Here is an 18,218-nt window from a genome sequence, read left to right on the forward strand (position 1 = left end):
TGAGAGGTAAAAAAAGAAGGGTACAAGGAAGGAAGGAAGGGTAGTAGTAGTAGTAGTAGTAGTAATAGTAGTAATAATATGAGTAGTAAAAGAGAAGGGAGGAGGAGGTAAGGAAGGAAGGAAGGAGATGGAGGAAGAGAAAAAGAAGAGAGGGAGGGAGGAGGAAAAATGGATGAGAGAGAGAGAGAGAGAGAGAGAGAGAGAGAGAGATATTGTCATCATCATCATCATCATTTTGCCCTTTTTACGGTCTTGGTCTTGGGCTTCATTTTTTGTACAAACCAAAATACAAAAAAAACATCAACCCTCTAAGAACAATAACAACAACAACTTAAACTAAATAAAAAGCATAAATACAACCAATTATAACCGAAAAAAAGAGGAAGAAGAGAAAAAGGTAAGAAGTCCCACATGGTAACCCAGAGAGAGAGAGAGAGAATCAGCTGACCATGTAAACAGTGCAAGAGGAGGAAGAGGAATAAGCCCCCAGTGCCACCTTGCAGAGCCTTCCAGGGGTGCCACAGTGCCAGATATAATAAAGGTGAGTTGGTAACCCTTAAATAAGTCCGTTGTTGTGCTCGTCCACGTGTTTCTCTCACCCCGGGGAAGCGTGTGGCACCTGTGTGTTTACCTGTGTGTGTGTGTGTGTGTGTACCCGTGTGTGCACCTCGTGGCCAAGGCTGTCAGCAGACCGGGCAGCTAACTACTCCTAAGGGCGCCTCTTCTCTCTGTGCCTCTGTCAAAGGTGTCACATCGTTTTTAAAGGTGCTGACACAGGGGCCACAGACCACTCACAGGTGGGTGCCGCCCCTGGGCCCAGCCACCAGCCAGACCCTGGAGGCAGCTTGCCGGCACCTCAGGCTGCACGTACATAACACCATCACCAGTAAGGGCAGCAACACATTTTTTTTTACCTTGCTGGGGCTGGATAGACAAGGGTAGATCCCTTACAAACACTGTGAACAGTTTGTCCAGTGGCCAGTGGTGGGCAGTGTCAACTCAAAGGTCAGCTTTGTTAACTACTACTCCACTAACTCAAAATTTAACTTCGCATACGGTAACCCACTATCGCTCCACAAAATTGGTGATATTCCCAAAGTCTGCCCGTCTCAGTGTGAAGGAACCCTGGTGCTACATGGAGAATATTGTGCCTGTTCAGCACATTGTGGTATTGCATTGCCCTTGGGAATTACTTAATTTTTAGATTTGCTGAACATTTTAAGCGATGATATAGTACTGTATTACGGCGATAGGTTACAATACTATTTCCACGGTGATAAGTTACTGTCCTTAACATTGATAGGTTACCATCAAATGGCAGCAGGTCACTATCAGCTAGGTTTTAGTTCTTGATTTCATATTGAATTGGGTGTACATCTGGAGATTTTCCAGAAAACTAGAGGAAGCTATTGCTAACAGGTAATGAACCCCCTCGCTTGAGGCTCATTATCATATAACAAATAGTGTTGAGCAGCCCGCACCTTTGGGGCTCTAGAGGCCTTGGCTCATGGCCTGTCCAATCCCCTAAAACTGAAGAAGCAGCTTTGTCTTGAGTGCTTCATCCCAACACCTGCTCGAGGCTCTCCCCCATTCCTAACCACCACTTCTTGTGTGATGAACATTCCCGGCCTTGGAGACAGTCACCGAATCTCCTAATGCCTTGTTTTGCCTTGGTCCAGGTGGGCGGCTCTGCCTTGCTAGAAGTGTTCACTGTGATCCCTGTTGTTGCTGCAGTATTTTGCTACTATGTTACCCGATATTTCATGAAAGGTGACATATCAGGTTTTACCATGACCAGAGCTGAGAGGGAGACGATAGAGAGGGAACGGTTAGTGAAGATAAAGTAATGGACCATGTATTAATATTTTTGGATTATTGTGAAGGATTCGGTTTCTTGCTGTTGCCAAGAAGTATAAATGATTTCGGTCACAGTATTTTCAAAGCGAGTGACCTTATAGTGCGCCTGAAAACAACTAAGGCTTTGATGCTCTTCTGTGAGGCTCATGATTAGTAATGTATAATAGTAAAAGGACCAAGGGAGAGGTGTGTGATGGTACTTTCTTACAAAATTATTAATTAGACTTTGCTGAAAAAATTATCTGCTGGAGAAGTCAGAAAATGAAGAGAATGGCCCAGTTAACAGACGCACCAGTACATACCATACTTAACAATTTTACAACACATACCTAAGAGTTAGGCACTAAAGACTTGCTGGAGAATGTGCTGTATGCCTATATATCAATCTAGTTTGCCTGTCATGCTTGGAGGGACCGCTGGGAGCACAGGCGTTGAGTGAGTGAAGCAACGTGCCCCCAGGTGTATGCTCCCTATCATTTAGTTAGTTAGTCATGGATATTAACAAAGACAGAATAATCGCCAAACAAAATTATGTACTGTGGGTGTTAAAACAAGAGGGATTACAGTTTGCGGTGTGACGGCTAGATATATTTTCCATGCAATTGCAGTTAGTCATGTATTTTTAAAGTCTAGATCCTTGATGAGTTTTTAATGGGGCTTTGGATTCTTGGAGTAAGTAGACATTAATTGGTTGGTTGGAGGTGGTGGTGGAGGAGGTGGTTGTGGTGGATTTGCTACACTCTTAATAATAAAATTTGTGAGTGTGTTTAGTTTTTATATAAATGGGAGTTTGAAGGTGTGATATTTCCGCTCACACATCTTTAACGTCAGGAAAGGAAGGAAATTAAATGACTTAGGTATTGTATATGTAGCAAATGAGGCAGTTTGAAAGGTAAACAGAAAGAGAGAAAATAAGTAATAATAATAATAATAATAATAATAATAATAATAATAATAATAATAATAATAATAATAATAATAATAATTGGCCTAGGACTTTTACCAACCAATCATTGTTTCTTGGGGACTTTGGTTTGGGCAGAATGCATGATAGTAGTAGTAGTAGTAGTGGTAGTAGTAAGAGTAGTGGTAGTAGTAGTAGTAAGAGTAGTGGTAGTAGTAGTAGTAGTAGTAGTAAGAGTAGTGGTAGTAGTAGTAGTAGTAGTAGTAGTAGTAGCGGTGGTGGTGGTAACAGTGGCGGGGGAATTACTTCAGTTGCGATCACCTTTAAGACCCAAAGGTTACGAACGTCATGAATAAAAGAGTTTGGTACTTGGCGACCAGTCTTCCTCTTCCTCCTCCTCCTCCTCCTGTTTTCTAATTTTTCTTCATCTCACTCTTGTTCTTATTATTCTATCTCTTCCTTTTCTTCTTAGGTCTTCATGATTATTTATTTCATGCGCATTCTCGAGTTGACGGATGCAGAAAAAAAAAGTGAATAAGTCTACGGGAATTAAATGCCTGATTTGACTACACGATTTAGCGGTTATTTTCGCTTTGTAATTAGTACGTTTCTTTTATGTACTGTGTGTGTGTGTGTGTGTGTGTGTGTGTGTGTGTGTGTGTGTGTGTGTGTGTGTGTGTGTGTGTACAGATACATATTTTTACACCTGTTATTTTCTCCTCCTCCAGGTAAGTGAATTCCGGTCGTTCTTGCCAAACTAACACCCGCGAGGGGAAGAAGGTAAGCCTAATATATTCAGGTGAAGTCTCTCCCTTACCTCACCTTCACATTTGATATTGAACGATTATGGTAGTTTGAAATTCCCGCTTGATTAAGGTACGATTCTTATATATACAGATGCCGTCTCCCGTACCTTCCTATTTGTATATGTAAGGTTGTTGTTTGAAATTCTCGGTTGATTAAGATAAGAATATGTGTGTTTCAGGGTAGGAATTTATAAAGCGATGTTTTGGGGCAAAGTTTAAGATATTTTGGGGTAACTTTTGTATATGTAAGATCTCTCCACAGCTTTTTTGGTTGTTGTTGTTGTTGTTTTGAGGTGATTTGAACCTTATTTAAGTGTTACATCATCGTCATTTTGTTCTTGTTCTCCTTTTTATTGAATTATTACTTGTTCATGTTAAACTTCACGTGTTTTTTTTCTCTTGTCAGACGGTGATGTGTATCTTACCTAAGTTTGTCATCATCATCATCAGCAGCATCTAGTTCTTTATTGTTTTTATTTCATTTTTACGGTTCTCACTTTTGCTTGTATCTTCACGTTAATGTCATGGCAACTCTCCCTGTTTCCTGTTCTTGTTCTTCTTGTTCTTGTTCTTCTTCTTATTACTCTTTATTAATTTATACGGTGACTTCGTTTGTTTATACCTTGAAATTTACACCATGGCAACTATCCCTGTTTCTCGTTCTTCTTCTTCTTCTTCTTCTTCTTCTTCTTCTTCTTATTCATTCATTGACACGGTGCCTACATTTTCTCATACCTACAACTTAACACCATGGCAACTATCACCATCATCATCATCATCATCACCATCACCGAGGTTGCTATCGCTCTCAATGGGACAGAAAGATAGACAGACAGACAGACGAGGTGATAGGCTACCCCCGTCTAGTATGAACCCATCTTAAGCTCAACTCCCGGAATGGCAGGGAAGCTCCTCATAGGCCTAGTCAGCATCTTCAGTAAGCTGCTTAAAAGAGATTACGTGACTTGTTCTGATAGTCACTTACTCACATGTCTTGGGTGTTACTTATCCTCCTCCTCCTCCTCCTCCTCCTCCTCCTCCTCCTCCTCCTCCTATTCCTCTTCTTCCTCCTCTTCCTCTATACTTCCTTCCCCTCCTGTCTCTCCGGCGTATGACCACAGATGTTGCGCCGACTAAACGAAACTTTCCAGACTTTTCCTCCTCTTCTTCCTCCTCCTCCTCCTCCGGGTGCAAAGGACGCTTCGCCCCACAATATTTTGATAAGGGGGCGGAGTCATGTAGACACTGTCAAATGGAAAAGAAGATCTCAGATTTAGAGAGGGGTTTAACCGAGTGCCTTAAAGCGTTGAACCAACGTCCCCCTCTACCCGCTCTCACCCCCGCTGCTTCTTCCTCTTCTTCTTCTTCCTCTTCCTCTTCTTCTCCTTTGCCTTCCTCTTCTTCTCTTACTCCGACGGACCCCACCCCTTCTTCATCTCCCTCCTCCCTCTCCTCCACCGTCCCAGGGGTCCGGACGAGAGCCATGGCCCGCAAGGTGAGGTCTTCTTCTTCTTCTTCTTCTTCTTCTTCTTCTTCTTCTTCTTCTTCTTCTTCTTCTTCTTCATCTTCTTCTTCCTCTACTTGTGTTACCGCTTCCACTGCGTGCCCATCCATTTCCTTCTCGTCCCCCACGTCCTCCTCCTCCTCCTCCTCCTCCCCCCCCTCCTCATCGTCCCCATCCTCCTCCTCCTCCTCCTCCTCTTCCCTCTCCTCCTCCTCTTCCTCCTCTGCTTCTTCTTCTCCTTCTTCTTCTTCTTCTTCTTCTTCTTCTTCTTCTTCTTCTTCTTCTTCTTCTGCTTCCACCTCCGCTGCCCGCTCATCCATCTCCTCGTCCCCCTCGTCCTCCTCCTCCACTCCCTCCTCCTCCTCCTCTGCTTCTTCTACGCCTTCTTCATCTTCTTTTTCCTCTCATTCTTCCTCCTCCTCCTCCTCCTCCTCCTCCTCCTCCTCCTCCTCCTCCTCCTCCTCCTCCTCCCCCTTCCCTCCTCTTCCTCCTCTTTCTCCTCATCCTCCTCCTCCTCCTCATCATCATCATCATCATCATCATCATCTCCTTCTTCTTCTTCTTCTCCTGCTTCTTCTTCTTCCTTCTTCACCTCCTTCTTCCTCCTCCACCTCCTCCTCCTACCCCTAGTTTGCAGGCGTAGACGGAAGACCATCTCCCAGCCGTCTCCTGTGAAGACGGATCACACTTCAACGGATCAAGAATCAACACCAAGGTTAACATAAAACTGGTGGGTGACAGCATTGTTAGAGAACAACTGACTGAGTTCTGTGGACGAAGTATCAAGAACAGAAGACGCTACTGTATTCCTGGTGCAAAACTACAAGATATAAAAGAAGCGGTAGACCTCGTCTCAGACCGCACGGAGCAGGACACACTCTTTGTTTTGCACGCTGGCACGAACAACGTCCAAACAATGTCCACGGAGGAAATTATAGCTGACTACCGACGAGTAATCCGCCGCTTCAAGGAAAAGTCAAGCCACATCATTGTCTCAGGGATTCTTCCGAGAATCAACGCCTTCACAGGCTTCCACAGAAAGGCGTCGAACATCAACAACAGATTGAAGCACCTCTGCCAGAACGAGGAAGTTTCGTTCGCAAGTCAGTGGGATCATTTCTATGATATCCCCGACCTTTTCCGTCCTGACGGTCTTCACCTCAATGCGATTGGCTCAGCACGGCTTGGTAGGTTGCTGAACGAGGAGGTACTTTTGTACTCAAAAAACTCCGAGCGCGGAGGGGCACCAAAGTATCGTAAACAACCAACCAGTAGGGACCGCTCATTACACACCAAGGCCCCAACAGTGAACACAAGCAGACACCAGACTACTGTGCCGCGAAGCGTTGAAGTCAAGAAGGACATTTCTGTCCTATACACCAACGCGCGGAGCTTAATACCCAAACGGGATGAGTTACTTGCCTATGTTGACGTAGAAAGTCCGGACGTGATTGCCATCACCGAAACGTGGGCCACCTCTGACCACCTAATGACCGAATTCTCAATTCCGGGATACGAGAGCTTCTACAAAACAGACTTCACAAGAAAGGAGGAGGTGTCATCTGTTACGTCAAGAACAAATACCCTGCCGTGGAAATAACCAAAGAAGACTCAGAGAAATATGACACTGTATATGTTGAACTGGAGACTAGCAAGTACAACAAAATAACGATTGGAACCGTTTACAGACCTCCAAAGCAACAAGCAGCGGACGACGAAGCGCTGTACGAGGAAATTCACACCATAACACAAAACAAACAGTCAGTCATTATCGGGGACTTTAACTGTTCCAACATTGACTGGACCACGATGATTGGAGATCGGGAGGGTAACAGATTGCTCGAAATGTTAGAGGACAATTTTCTTACTCAGATTGTTACCCAACCGACGAGGGAAAATAACTTATTAGACCTAGTACTCGTGAGTGATTCAGATCTCACACGTGAATGTCGAGTCGGCGAAAAACTGGATGGTTGCGACCATCACCTAATTCGCCTAAAAATCAGAACAGACCATGAACTCACCGAAAACATGTCCAAGATTCCAGACTACAAAAAAGCCAATTTTAACTTCGCTCGTGAGCTGATAACCCAGACAACTTGGGAACCCATGAACCTCACTCCGGTGGACGGCGCGTGGAACGGCTTTAAGAACAAACTCCTGGAGGTAGAGAACGACTGTTCCCATGAAGACAAGGAGAACAAATAATGCCACAAGCACACCGTGGATGACTACCCAAGTTCGACGGGCGATTAATTTGAAGAAGAGAAAATACAACTTGCTAAAGGAAAACAGCACTGACGAGGCACGCGAACAGTACCATCAAAGCCTCAGAGCTTGCAGAACACTCATTCGCCAGAGTAAACGTGACTATGAAAAGCAAATTGCACGCGAAGCCAAGTCCAACCCGAAAAAGTTCTTCACGTATATAAGAACCAAAAAGAAGACAAAAAGCAATATCGGTCCCCTAAAAGATGAAAGTGACGTACTAACACAGGACAGTAGACAAATGGTCGAAATCCTAAACAGGAACTTCGCGTCTGTGTTCACGGTCGAGAATACCCAGTCCGTACCCGAGAGCCCTTCCCCACCGATGGGAATCACTCCCCTAGAAATTGGTACAATCGACGAACGGGATGTGAAAAAGTACCTAGACAAACTCGAGACAAACAAGTCTACCGGACCCGACGACTTGTCACCCAGGCTGCTCAAGGAACTCAAGCAGCAAATCCTCAAGCCACTCACCGCCATCTACAATCTGTCACTACAACAAAACAAAGTCCCGAAAGACTGGAAACAAGCGAACGTAACACCGATCTACAAAAATGGAGACAAAAGTGTGGCCCTAAACTACAGACCAATCAGCTTGACCTCAGTGGCCGGAAAAATCCTCGAGAAGATCATCAGAGACAAACTCGTTAGGTTCCTTGAAGACAACAACATCATTTCCGATGCTCAGCACGGTTTCAGGAACAAGCGCTCATGCTTAACCAATTTATTGGACTTCTTCCAAGGTATCTATGAAAACTGGGATAATCATATCCCCAGCGATGTTATATATCTAGACTTTCAGAAAGCCTTTGACAAAGTGCCACATGAAAGACTCCTCAAGAAACTTAAGTCGGCGGGATTAGGCGACGATCTGACAGCGTGGATCAAAGACTGGCTCACTGAAAGAAAACAACGAGTTGTACTCAACGGACAGGCCTGAGTGGCTCCGGTCACAAGTGGAGTGTCACAGGGGTCAGTGCTGGGACCCATACTCTTCATCATATATATCAACGACCTAGAACTAGGATTAAAATCCAATCTTTCAAAATTTACCGACGACACAAAGGTGGGTGGGAAGGCCCTCACGACGACAGACTGCGAAATTATCCAGAGAGACCTGAACCTGATCACTCGGTGGTCTGAAAAATTTCAGATGTCCTTCAACACTACCAAATGTAAACTAATGCATATCGGATCCAGAAACAGCAACCACACATACCACATGGGTGGCGAACCACTACATGTTGTGCAAGAGGAAAGAGACCTCAGGGTCACCATCAGCAGTGACATGAAACAAACAAAACACTGCAAGTCCGCCTGTAAGAAAGCCAATACAATGCTTGGGTTCATATCGAGGAACTTCGAATACAAGACGCCGGGAGTTATGTTATCCTTGTATAATTCGCTGGTAAGGCCCCACCTGGAATACGCCGTGCAATTCTGGTCTCCTAATTACAGGAAAGACATTGAATTACTTGAGAGAGTACAGCGCCGCGCCACGAAGATGATACCATCACTGAGGACGAAACCCTATGAAGAACGACTCGAGCGACTCAACCTCTTCACGTTGGAAAAGAGACGACTGCGGGGAGACATGATACAAGTCTTTAAGTACCTGAACAAGCTCAGCAACGTTGATCACTCCAAACTCTTCACGCTACAAACTAACCTGAGAACAAGAAACAACGGAAAAACAATTCAAGCAAAGCGATGCAATACCGACATCGGCAGGAGTTACTTCTCGAATAGAGTTGTTCGCCACTGGAACAGCCTTCCTGCAGAAGTGGTTAGCGCAGAGACCATCAACTCCTTCAAGAAACGCATTGATCGCCACTTTGCTGCAACAGGAGTGAACTGAACGTTCCCAAGAGTAGGTACACAAGTGCTTTAATCCTTCCCTGCAAGCCACTTCTGTGGCAAACGGATTGATTAAATCACTGAACGCAGGCAGCCTAGTAATGAGCCAACAGGCTTTCTGCTGCCTGCTAGTCCATGTTTCCATGTTTCTTCTTCCTCCTCTTCCTCTATACTTCCTTCCCCTCCTGTCTCTCCGGCGTATGACCACAGATGTTGCGCCGACTAAACGAAACTTTCCATACTTTTCCTCCTCTTCTTCCTCCTCCTCCTCCTCCTCCTATTCCTCTTCTTCCTCCTCTTCCTCTATAATTCCTTCCCCTCCTGTCTCTCCGGCGTATGACCACAGATGTTGCGCCGACTAAACGAAACTTTCCAGACTTTTCCTCCTCTTCTTCTTCCTCCTCCTCCTCCTCCTCCTATTCCTCTTCTTCCTCCTCTTCCTCTATAATTCCTTCCCCTCCTGTCTCTCCGGCGTATGACCACAGATGTTGCGCCGACTAAACGAAACTTTCCAGACTTTTCCTCCTCTTCTTCCTCCTCCTCCTCCTCTTCCTTCTTCACGCCTCTTTCGTTCTGTTAGCCATTCATATCTCTATTCTTTTTTATCCTCCTCTTTCTCCTCCTCTTCTTCATTCCCCTTCCTCCTTTCTTCACCTGTTCTGATTGCCATTCGCTTCTCTAGTCTCTTCTGTTATTTTCCTCCTTTCTTCTTCTCTTCCTTTCTCTTTTCCTTACTTCCCTTGACAACCATTCACACACATTTAGTCTATCCCTTATTTTCCTCCTTCGCTTCCTTACTTGCTCATTCATATCTCTTGTCTGTCTCCTATCCTCCTTCTCCTCCTCCTCCTCCTCCTTCGCTCCCTCGCTCCCTTCCTCTATTCCTCATTTGTATTCCTATTCTAACTCCTTCATCCCTCTCTCTCTCTCTCTCTCTCTCTCTCTCTCTCTCTCTCTCTCTCTCTCTCTCTCTCTCTCTCTCTCTCTCTCTCTCTCTCTCTCTCTCTCTCTCACTCCCTTAATGAAGTAGTAGTATTATCCTCAAGGCTTTTCTTAGTGTCATTTCGATGTTGGACTTATCTCGTGTTACACCCTCGCTTTGTTTTCTTCTTTTTTCCTCCTTGTTTTGATTCCCTTCCATTCCCTTCCCCTCATTTTTACTCGCATCCCGTTTTATATAATGTTCCCTTCCTTTCCCTGCTCTTATATATCGCCCCCTTCCCTTTCCTTTCCTTCCCTTCCCTTCCCCTCCCCTTCGTTTCCCTACTCCTATATACCGTCGCCTTCCTTTCCCTTTCCTTCCTTCTCCTTCCCTTCCCTTCCTTTCCCTTCCTTTCCCTTCCTTTCCTCTCCTTCCCCTCCCCTCCCCTTCCTTTCCCTACTCTTATATACCGTCCCCTTCCTTTCCCTTCCCTTCCTTTCCCTTCCCTTCCCTTCCTTTCCCTTCCTTTCCCATTCCCTACCTTTCCCTTCCCATCCTTTCCCTTCCCTTCCTTCCCTTCCCTTCCCTTCCCTTCCCTTCACCACTCTTACATACCATTCCCTTCCTTTCCCTTCTTTGCCACTCCCCACTTCTCTATCTATAACTCTCCTGTATCTCACCCATCACCCCCCCCCCCCCCTAGCTTATACCTCTGAACACCTCTGATCCCCGGGCATTAGTGAGGCATCAGATGGATCCCAGAGTCCCACCAGCTATTGATTGTCATGCCAGGTCTAGTTTGTCACCCTCTGAGAACGAATGGGCCTCTCTCTCTCTGTCTCCCTCTCTCCCTCCCTACCTCTCCCTTGCTTCTGTGTCCCCTCCCTTTCCTCCCTCCCCTCTCTCCCTTTTCCTCGGTGGTCCTTTTTCTTCTTCCCTTCAGTCTTCGCTTTGTAAGGAAGGAGGAAGGTGATGAAGGAAGAGAAGGAGGGAGAGAGAGTGAAAAGGAATGAACAGGAAGGCAGTAGAGAGGAAGGGAAGGAAGAAGGCAGAAAGGGAGGGAGAGAAAATGGGAGATGGAAGAAAAATTACTTCATTATATCTATTTTTTTTTTGTATTTTTCCTTCCTTTTGTTTTCTTTCTAGTTAAAATGGAGACCGAAACGGGGAGAGAGAGAAAGAAAGAGGGGGAGAAAGTTAACATTTAGTTCATTATTTTCATTTTATTTCGGGTCGTTATTTCGTATTTTTCCGGTCTTCCTCTTGTCTATATACGTGTCCCTCATATCCCTTCTCGCCCTGTGCCCTAATCCGCCTCCTTCCCCTGGCGGTCGCTGTCTCATGCACTCCTAGAAGGCCGTGGCTGGGTCTCGGCCGGGCCTCTTAACAGTCCCAAGCAGATTTAGGTCGCGGAATTGGGGTGTTTTTCTCGTCTCTTTTGTGCGGTTGAAGTGGATGGATTCGCTCACTTTTCCCGGCTACACGTTCACTCTTCTTGCCTCTCGCACGTTCACTCTTGCTTGCCCGACGTTTCAGCAAGGGATCACCAGGGTTTAGGGGCCGGATACACGGCTATAAACGCTTAATTAATGTGCAGGTGATCCGGGCCAGACACCTGACGGCCGGCGGGGCGGGTGTCTCAGTGACTCATCCTCGTCCCCCTGGCGTCACTAGATACGGATGTGACGGGCAGATGTGTGTGTGTGTGTGTGTGTGTGTGTGTCGGCGTGTGCGTGTGTGCGTGCCGGGCGTTGCGTGTCGGGCGGGTGTATGAAGGGGACGTGCGTGCCGCCCCCCGCCCTCGCCTCCACGTGCGGGGATAATAACATACATGTAAATCTTGCCCGGACTGCAGGACGCGGCCCCCCCCTCCTCCCCCCGCCCCCTGCCGCGTGCACGCCCCCTCCCTGCCCCCCCTCCCCAGCGTGCCCACCTGCGGGATGCTGATTTCAGCCAGACGTTTTTTAAGTTAAACTTTTAGCGTGTTGTGTTGTGTAGGTAAGAGGACGCATGTGCGTGTGCGCACGCACATGTATACTAGTGTTTTGCGAGCGTCCGGCGGCCTGTGGCATCACGCCGGTTGCCTGGACGCCGCATTCCAGGCTGGAATATTGGCAGCGTGGAGGGCGCGCGTGTCAGTGCGCCTTTGGCCCTGTGAGAGAAAGGCTGCGGCCACCCCTGCGTCCCTGTCGTCTGTCCGCTTCACTCGCGTCCGTCATTATCGTGACCACTCGGGTAATGCTGTGCGTGCTGTGTGCGGGCCCCGCCGTGGGCCGCGTGCTGCCGCTGCTGTGGCGGCAGCGTGAGGGGCGGGCCGGGGCTGCCGCCGGGCCATGACCTTCCCGTGCCTGTGTGGCGCACGGCAGGACTCCCGCCCCGACCCGCGCTGACGGAGGCCCCGCCGAAGGTGCCGCCGCGTGACGCGACCCCGCCGCCCTGCGTCACGGGGCGAAGGCGGCGGCGGCGGCAATGTGTGTGACTGTGTGTGTTCGTGACGGTGAGGGGCGCTGTGGTGGTGCCCGGCCGCCTGTGTGGTGACGGGGGGCGGGTGGTGACATTTTTGTGTGGGGGGCGAGGGGTGTGTCGTCACCGTCATCATCACCACTGCATCACCGCCATCATCATTATCGTTCTGGGAAGGCGGAGGTGTGTGTGTGTATCACCGTCATCATCACCATTATTATCACCGCCGCATCAGCGCCAGCGTCACTATCATCATTATTGTGCAAGGAGGCGGGAGGCTGAGGTGTGGGTGTGGGTGTCATTGCCGTCACCAACACCATCATCACCATCACCACCACCGCGTCATCAGCGTCATCATCATCCTTGTCATCATCATTAGGAGGCGTTCGTCTAATGGGCCGCGATATTAAGACTCAGCCGCTTAAGATTTCGATATCGTGATGACCTAAATGACGATAATGAGCACACACACACACACACACACACACACACACACACACACACACACACACACACAGAGACACACACGGGGCGGATGTAATTAAAAGCTTTGATGATGGGAAACAGCGATTGTACGCCCGATTGACACCCGTGTATAACATTTTAAAATTCATGGAAAGTTTATTCTTCCCTCCGTCCGTCCGAATGTCCGTGTGTGTGTGTGTGATTGATTGTCTGTAAAACCCTCTCTCTCTCTCTCTCACCCTCTCCCTCTCTCTCACCCTCTCTCTCTCTCACACACACTCAAAAAACAATAAGTGATACGGGAACCCATCAATAGACATCCTTTTTACGTTGAATGTCCGTGTATAATTGCTTTTCTGTTAAATCCTCTCTCTCTCACCTTCTCCCTCCCTCTCTCTCTCTCTCTCTCTCTCTCTCCCTTTCCCTCTCCCACTAAAAAAAAACACTAAGTAATACGGAAACCCATCAATAGACACCCAGATTTTGTGCATAAAGGCGAGGTTGATTCAATTTCGCGTGGTTTTCCAGGGGGCACTTTTTTATTTAGTAGCGAAACGAAGGTATTGTTACGCCTGAATAGGGTTGTTAGCCCCGCAAAATTGGCTTAATTGTAGCTCGTATTGAGGTGATGAAGGATGACAGGGATGAAGGGAGGGGGGGAGGGGGGGATTATGGGGAAGATGAGGGGAAGGGAGGAATAGGAGGAGGATTGAAGGAAGGGAAAAGGAACGGGGAAGTGATTCTTTCGTTGGGGTGTTGGATTGTCTTAGTTAAGGGATTGAAGTTAGGGTAGTAGTAGTAGTAGTAGTAGTAGTAGTAGTAGTAGTAGTAGTGGTGGTGGTGTGTGTACGTGTGTGTGTGTACGTGTTTGAAAGTTATGGTGCTGTGTTTGGTGTTATGAAAGTGTGTGTGTGTGTGTGCGTGTGTGTGTGTGTGTGTGTGTGTGTGTGTGTGTGTGTGTGTGTGTGTGTGTGTGTGTGTGTGTGTGTGTGTGTACGTACGTGTGTTTGTGATTGGGTGATTAGGCGATTGTTGTTGTTTTCTTATTACTCCATTTTATTATTTTTTTCTCTATATGCACTAACTATTACTACTACTACTACTACTACTACTACTACTACTACTACTACTACTACCATTACTCCAACTTCAACCTCCACCACCACCACCACCACCACCATCATCACCACCACCACCACCACCACCACCACCACCATGCACCACCACCCCCACCACCATCATCACCACTTCCAACAGGTATATTGATCTATTAATTGCACCTTTCTCCTCCTCTTCTCACCTGGTCTTGGGTCGTGGGAATCGGGAGGCAGAAGTCCCGAGTGTGTTTCTCCGCTTGAAATCAAACTTTTCTTAACTTGTGAGAATTTAATTTGGACTTCCTCGCGCTGCGTTGACTCCTGGGGATAGCTTTTATTTTCATTTTTTTATTTATTTTTTTATTTTTTTTCGCGCGGCTTGTCCCATCTCGTTTTATTTATATTATTTTTTATTATTTATATTTTTCTCGCCCGAGCTGATTAGATAATGAGAAACTGCAATTTTACATACATAATAATTCAACTGCTTTGCATATTGCTGTTAATTTCTTTATTCCTACTACTACTACTACTACTACTACTACTACTACTACTACTACTACTACTACCACCATCACAACCACCACCACCAACAACAACAACACCCTCATCACCACCACCAACAAAAGAATATGTTTTGGTGGTGTTGTGTGGTGTTGTGTGGTGGTGGTGGTGTTTGGTGTGTCGTTTGGTGATGTAATTATGGTAATGACAAAGCAATCAATATCACCAACACCAACCCTGGGACAATGCGGGCGTGGTGGTGATGAGGCTGGTGGTGTTTGTGGTGGCGGTGAGGGTGGTGGTGGTGGTGGTGGTGGTGATAGTGGTGGTGGTGGTAGAATAAATGAATAAATGAGAGAGAGAGAGAGAGAGAGAGAGAGAGAGAGAGAGAATATTAGGGTGTGCGCTGTATAAATTTAGAATCAGAGGTGTTTAATTAACGTGGTGGGAGTTATTTCGAGGGCTTGGTGATGAGGATGATGATGATGATGATGGAGGTGAAGGGGGGCGTGCAGAGGAAGAGGGGCGCAATGATGATAATGGTGAAGATGAAGCAATCAAGGCTGCTCCTGAGTTTTGCTGTGAAAAAGGATGAAAAAGTGCTGATTCTGGTTAACTCTTGCATCACGAAGTTGGACTAGAAAGGGATGAGCTAGATTAGAAGGAAGCAAGTTATTTCCAGAGTTTAGCTGTGAAAAGGATGAAAGACTAAAGATTCGGGTTAACTCTTGCATTAGGAAATTGGACAGCAAAGGGGTGAGCTAGAGTAGAGGAAGGAATAGAGTGTGTCCCGGAATTTAGATGTGAGAAGGGATGAAAGAGTGAAAATTCGGGTTAACTCTTGCACTGGGAAATTGGACAGCAAAAGGATGAGCTTGAGTATAAGAAGGAATCAAGGCTGTTCTAGGAATGAGGGAGTGAAAATTTCGATGTAACTCTTGCATTAGGAAATTAGACAGCAAAAAGATGAGCTTGAGTAGAAGAAGGAATCAAGGCTGTTCCAGGGGTGAGAGAGTGAAAATTTCGATGTAACTCTTGCGTTAGGAAATTGAACAGCAAAGGAAGGATGAGCTAAAGTAGAAAAAAGCCTTATGCAGGAACGAAGCCAAGAAAGAGAAGTAGAGAAACACAAATAGTTAGCAAGTTCAGAAAGAAAACAGTGAACATAAAAACAACAACGACAAACGAGAGAGAGATAACAAGAGAGGAAGCGGCAATGTTTATGATACTTGTACGTTACGAGCCAAAGCGTTTGTTTATAGGCGTGATGAAGATGAGTGGCAATAGCGCTTGCATCTGTTAATTTACCCGCTTGTTCACCTGGGCCATGAGTCAGGTAATGAGTGGATGAGAGGTGAGTGAGATGAGTGTTTGGAGGCCGGAACAGTGAGGTGATTTGTATGAAAGTGAAGTGAGGATGAGGATAGGATGATTAAACGGTGTGGTGTTGGTGTGGTGGTGGTGGTGATGGTGATGGTGGTGTTGGTGGTTAGGGGTGAGAGGAAGAGTTAGGGGAAAAGAAATGGATGGGAAGGGAAGGGAAGGGAAGGAAAGGGAAGGGAAGAAAAAGGAAGGGAAAGAAAAGGAAAGAAAAGGAAGGGAATTAAAGGGAAGGGAAAGGAAAGGAAAGGAAAGGGAAAGGAAAGGAAAGGGAAGAGAGAGAGAGAGAGACATGAAATTGTATTGTTTAGTTGTCGTAAGCTGGAGAGGCGGTTATTGCTCTCTCTCTCGCTCTCTCGCTCTCGCTCTAAGTCAACAAGGGACAAGACAAGTTCGCTCGTTTTTTTTTTTCTTCCTTTTTTTCTCTTTTTTCAACTCAGAAATCGGAACAAAGAAAAGGAAGAAAAAAATAACCTCGATTCTCCTATATATGTGTGTGTGTGTGTGTGTGTGTGTGTGTGTGTGTGTGTGTGTGTGTGTGTGTGTCATGAATCTTACTCGTTTTACTCATCGTTAGGTGAGTAAATGTTGACTCACTTCAGTATCTCGTTAACGACAAGATCTTTATTACCGCCTCCTCCTCCTCCTCTTCCTCTTCTTCCTCCTCATCCTCTTCTTCCTCTTCTTCTTCTTCTTCTTCCTCCTTCTCCTCCAGGGAAGACGTGACCAAAAGTGACCTAATTTCTGATGATGCTTTACTAGAATGACCTAAGTTTTTTTTTTTTGTCCTCCTCCTCCTCCTCTTCCTCCTCCTCCTCCTCCTCCTCCTCGTTGTTGTTGTTTTTGTTGTTTAGAATAAGTGATTTTTTTCTTAACTTTTATTTTTCGTCTTTTTTTTCCTCTCTGCTAACTCGCTCTTGATTTTGTTTTCTATTTTTGTTTTTCCTCTTTTTTTCTCATTTTTACCTCCCCTATTTTCTCTTTTTGCTAACTCACTCCTGATTCTCTTTTCTTCTTTTTCTGTTCCCTCTCTTCATTTCCTCATTTCTTTCCCTTTTCTTTTCTATTCCTCTTTCTATCTCTCTCTTATCTTCCCTTTCTACCTCTCCTGTTCCCTCCTTTTCCTATCTCTCTCCTAATTCTACCTTTCTCTTATCTTCTCTCTACCGTACCTCTTCTATTTTCTCCTCTTCCTGCCTTTCTTTATTCCTACTATCTCTTCCTTATCATTCCTTTCTACCTCCTATATCCCCCTTTTCATACCTCTCTCTTTATTCCTGTACCATCTGAACCTCTCCCTCCATTTCTCCTCCTTCTCTACCACCAACCATCCTCTCCTCCATCTCCGCCTCCTCCTCCTCAACCATCCTCTCCATCACCGCCACCCACTCACGCCGCCCACAGCTAGGGAAAGGCAGGCACACCAATCCTTGTATAAGCCAACGCGCGTCCCTCACTATCTATCTTGAACGCCTCGCTGCTTTTGCTCCGCTTGAATACTCACGATGAAGTCTAAGGTAAATTCTCCCACTTTCGGGTCTTACATGTATTTCCAAAGTTCACAAAAGGGATTAATCGGGTTCTAATGAGTGTTTTTGACGTTAGTGGTGCAGGAGTCTTGTTAAACTATCACTAGACGCATATAACTACCCATGGAGATACTAACACAGCCTCTACGAAAGCCTTGCTATCAATAGGCTCCCACAACTATTTCCAGGGTAATAGTCGGGTTCTAATGAGTGTTTTTGACGTTAGTGGTGCAGGAGTCTTGTTAAACTATCACTAGACGCATATAACTACCCATGGACATACTAACACAGCCTCTACGAAAGCCTTGTTATCAGTAGGCTCCCACAACTATTTCCAGGGTAATAGTCGGATTCTAATGAGTGTTTTTGACGTTAGTGGTGTAGAAGCCTTGTTAAACTATCACTAGACGCATATAACTACCCATGGACATACTAACACAGCCTCTACCGAAAGCCTTATCAAACGTAGGTATCCGCAGACGCTTTTAGGCTCCCACTTCAAGTATTTCCAAAGGCCACAGAAGGATATGAGGGAATTAGTGACGTCATTTCTCAGTGTTAGTCTTTTCCTTCCTCTTTTTTTTCTCCTTTTCTCGTTGGTAAGCTTTTTTTCCTCCTCTCGCCAACCTTTTTTTCTCTTTTCCTCAACTTTTTTTTTC

At 46.0% G+C, this 18,218-nt stretch overlaps 2 protein-coding genes across 4 annotated transcripts in view; both read left to right on the forward strand.

Moving 5' to 3' along the window:
* Window positions 1–394: 394 nt before the first annotated feature.
* Window positions 395–18,218, forward strand: part of LOC127008748 (tRNA-dihydrouridine(16/17) synthase [NAD(P)(+)]-like) — a 112,487-nt gene continuing 94,663 nt past the window's right edge. The window contains exon 1 of one of the 3 annotated variants that reach the window (XM_050881105.1): window positions 395–541. The gene's annotated coding sequence lies outside the window, so the exon portion shown is untranslated. Of the gene's footprint in view, window positions 542–595; window positions 887–18,218 lie in introns of those variants that run through there. The other 2 variants (XM_050881106.1, XM_050881107.1) reach the window with 2 other exon arrangements.
* LOC127008747 (uncharacterized) overlaps window positions 10,858–18,218 on the forward strand; it is a 59,075-nt gene continuing 51,714 nt past the window's right edge. Inside the window, exon 1 of the mRNA XM_050881104.1 lies at window positions 10,858–12,356. The gene's annotated coding sequence lies outside the window, so the exon portion shown is untranslated. The remainder of the gene's footprint in view (window positions 12,357–18,218) is intronic.

The sequence above is a fragment of the Eriocheir sinensis genome, chromosome 38 (assembly GCF_024679095.1).
Source record: "Eriocheir sinensis breed Jianghai 21 chromosome 38, ASM2467909v1, whole genome shotgun sequence".
Taxonomy (NCBI): domain Eukaryota; kingdom Metazoa; phylum Arthropoda; class Malacostraca; order Decapoda; family Varunidae; genus Eriocheir; species Eriocheir sinensis.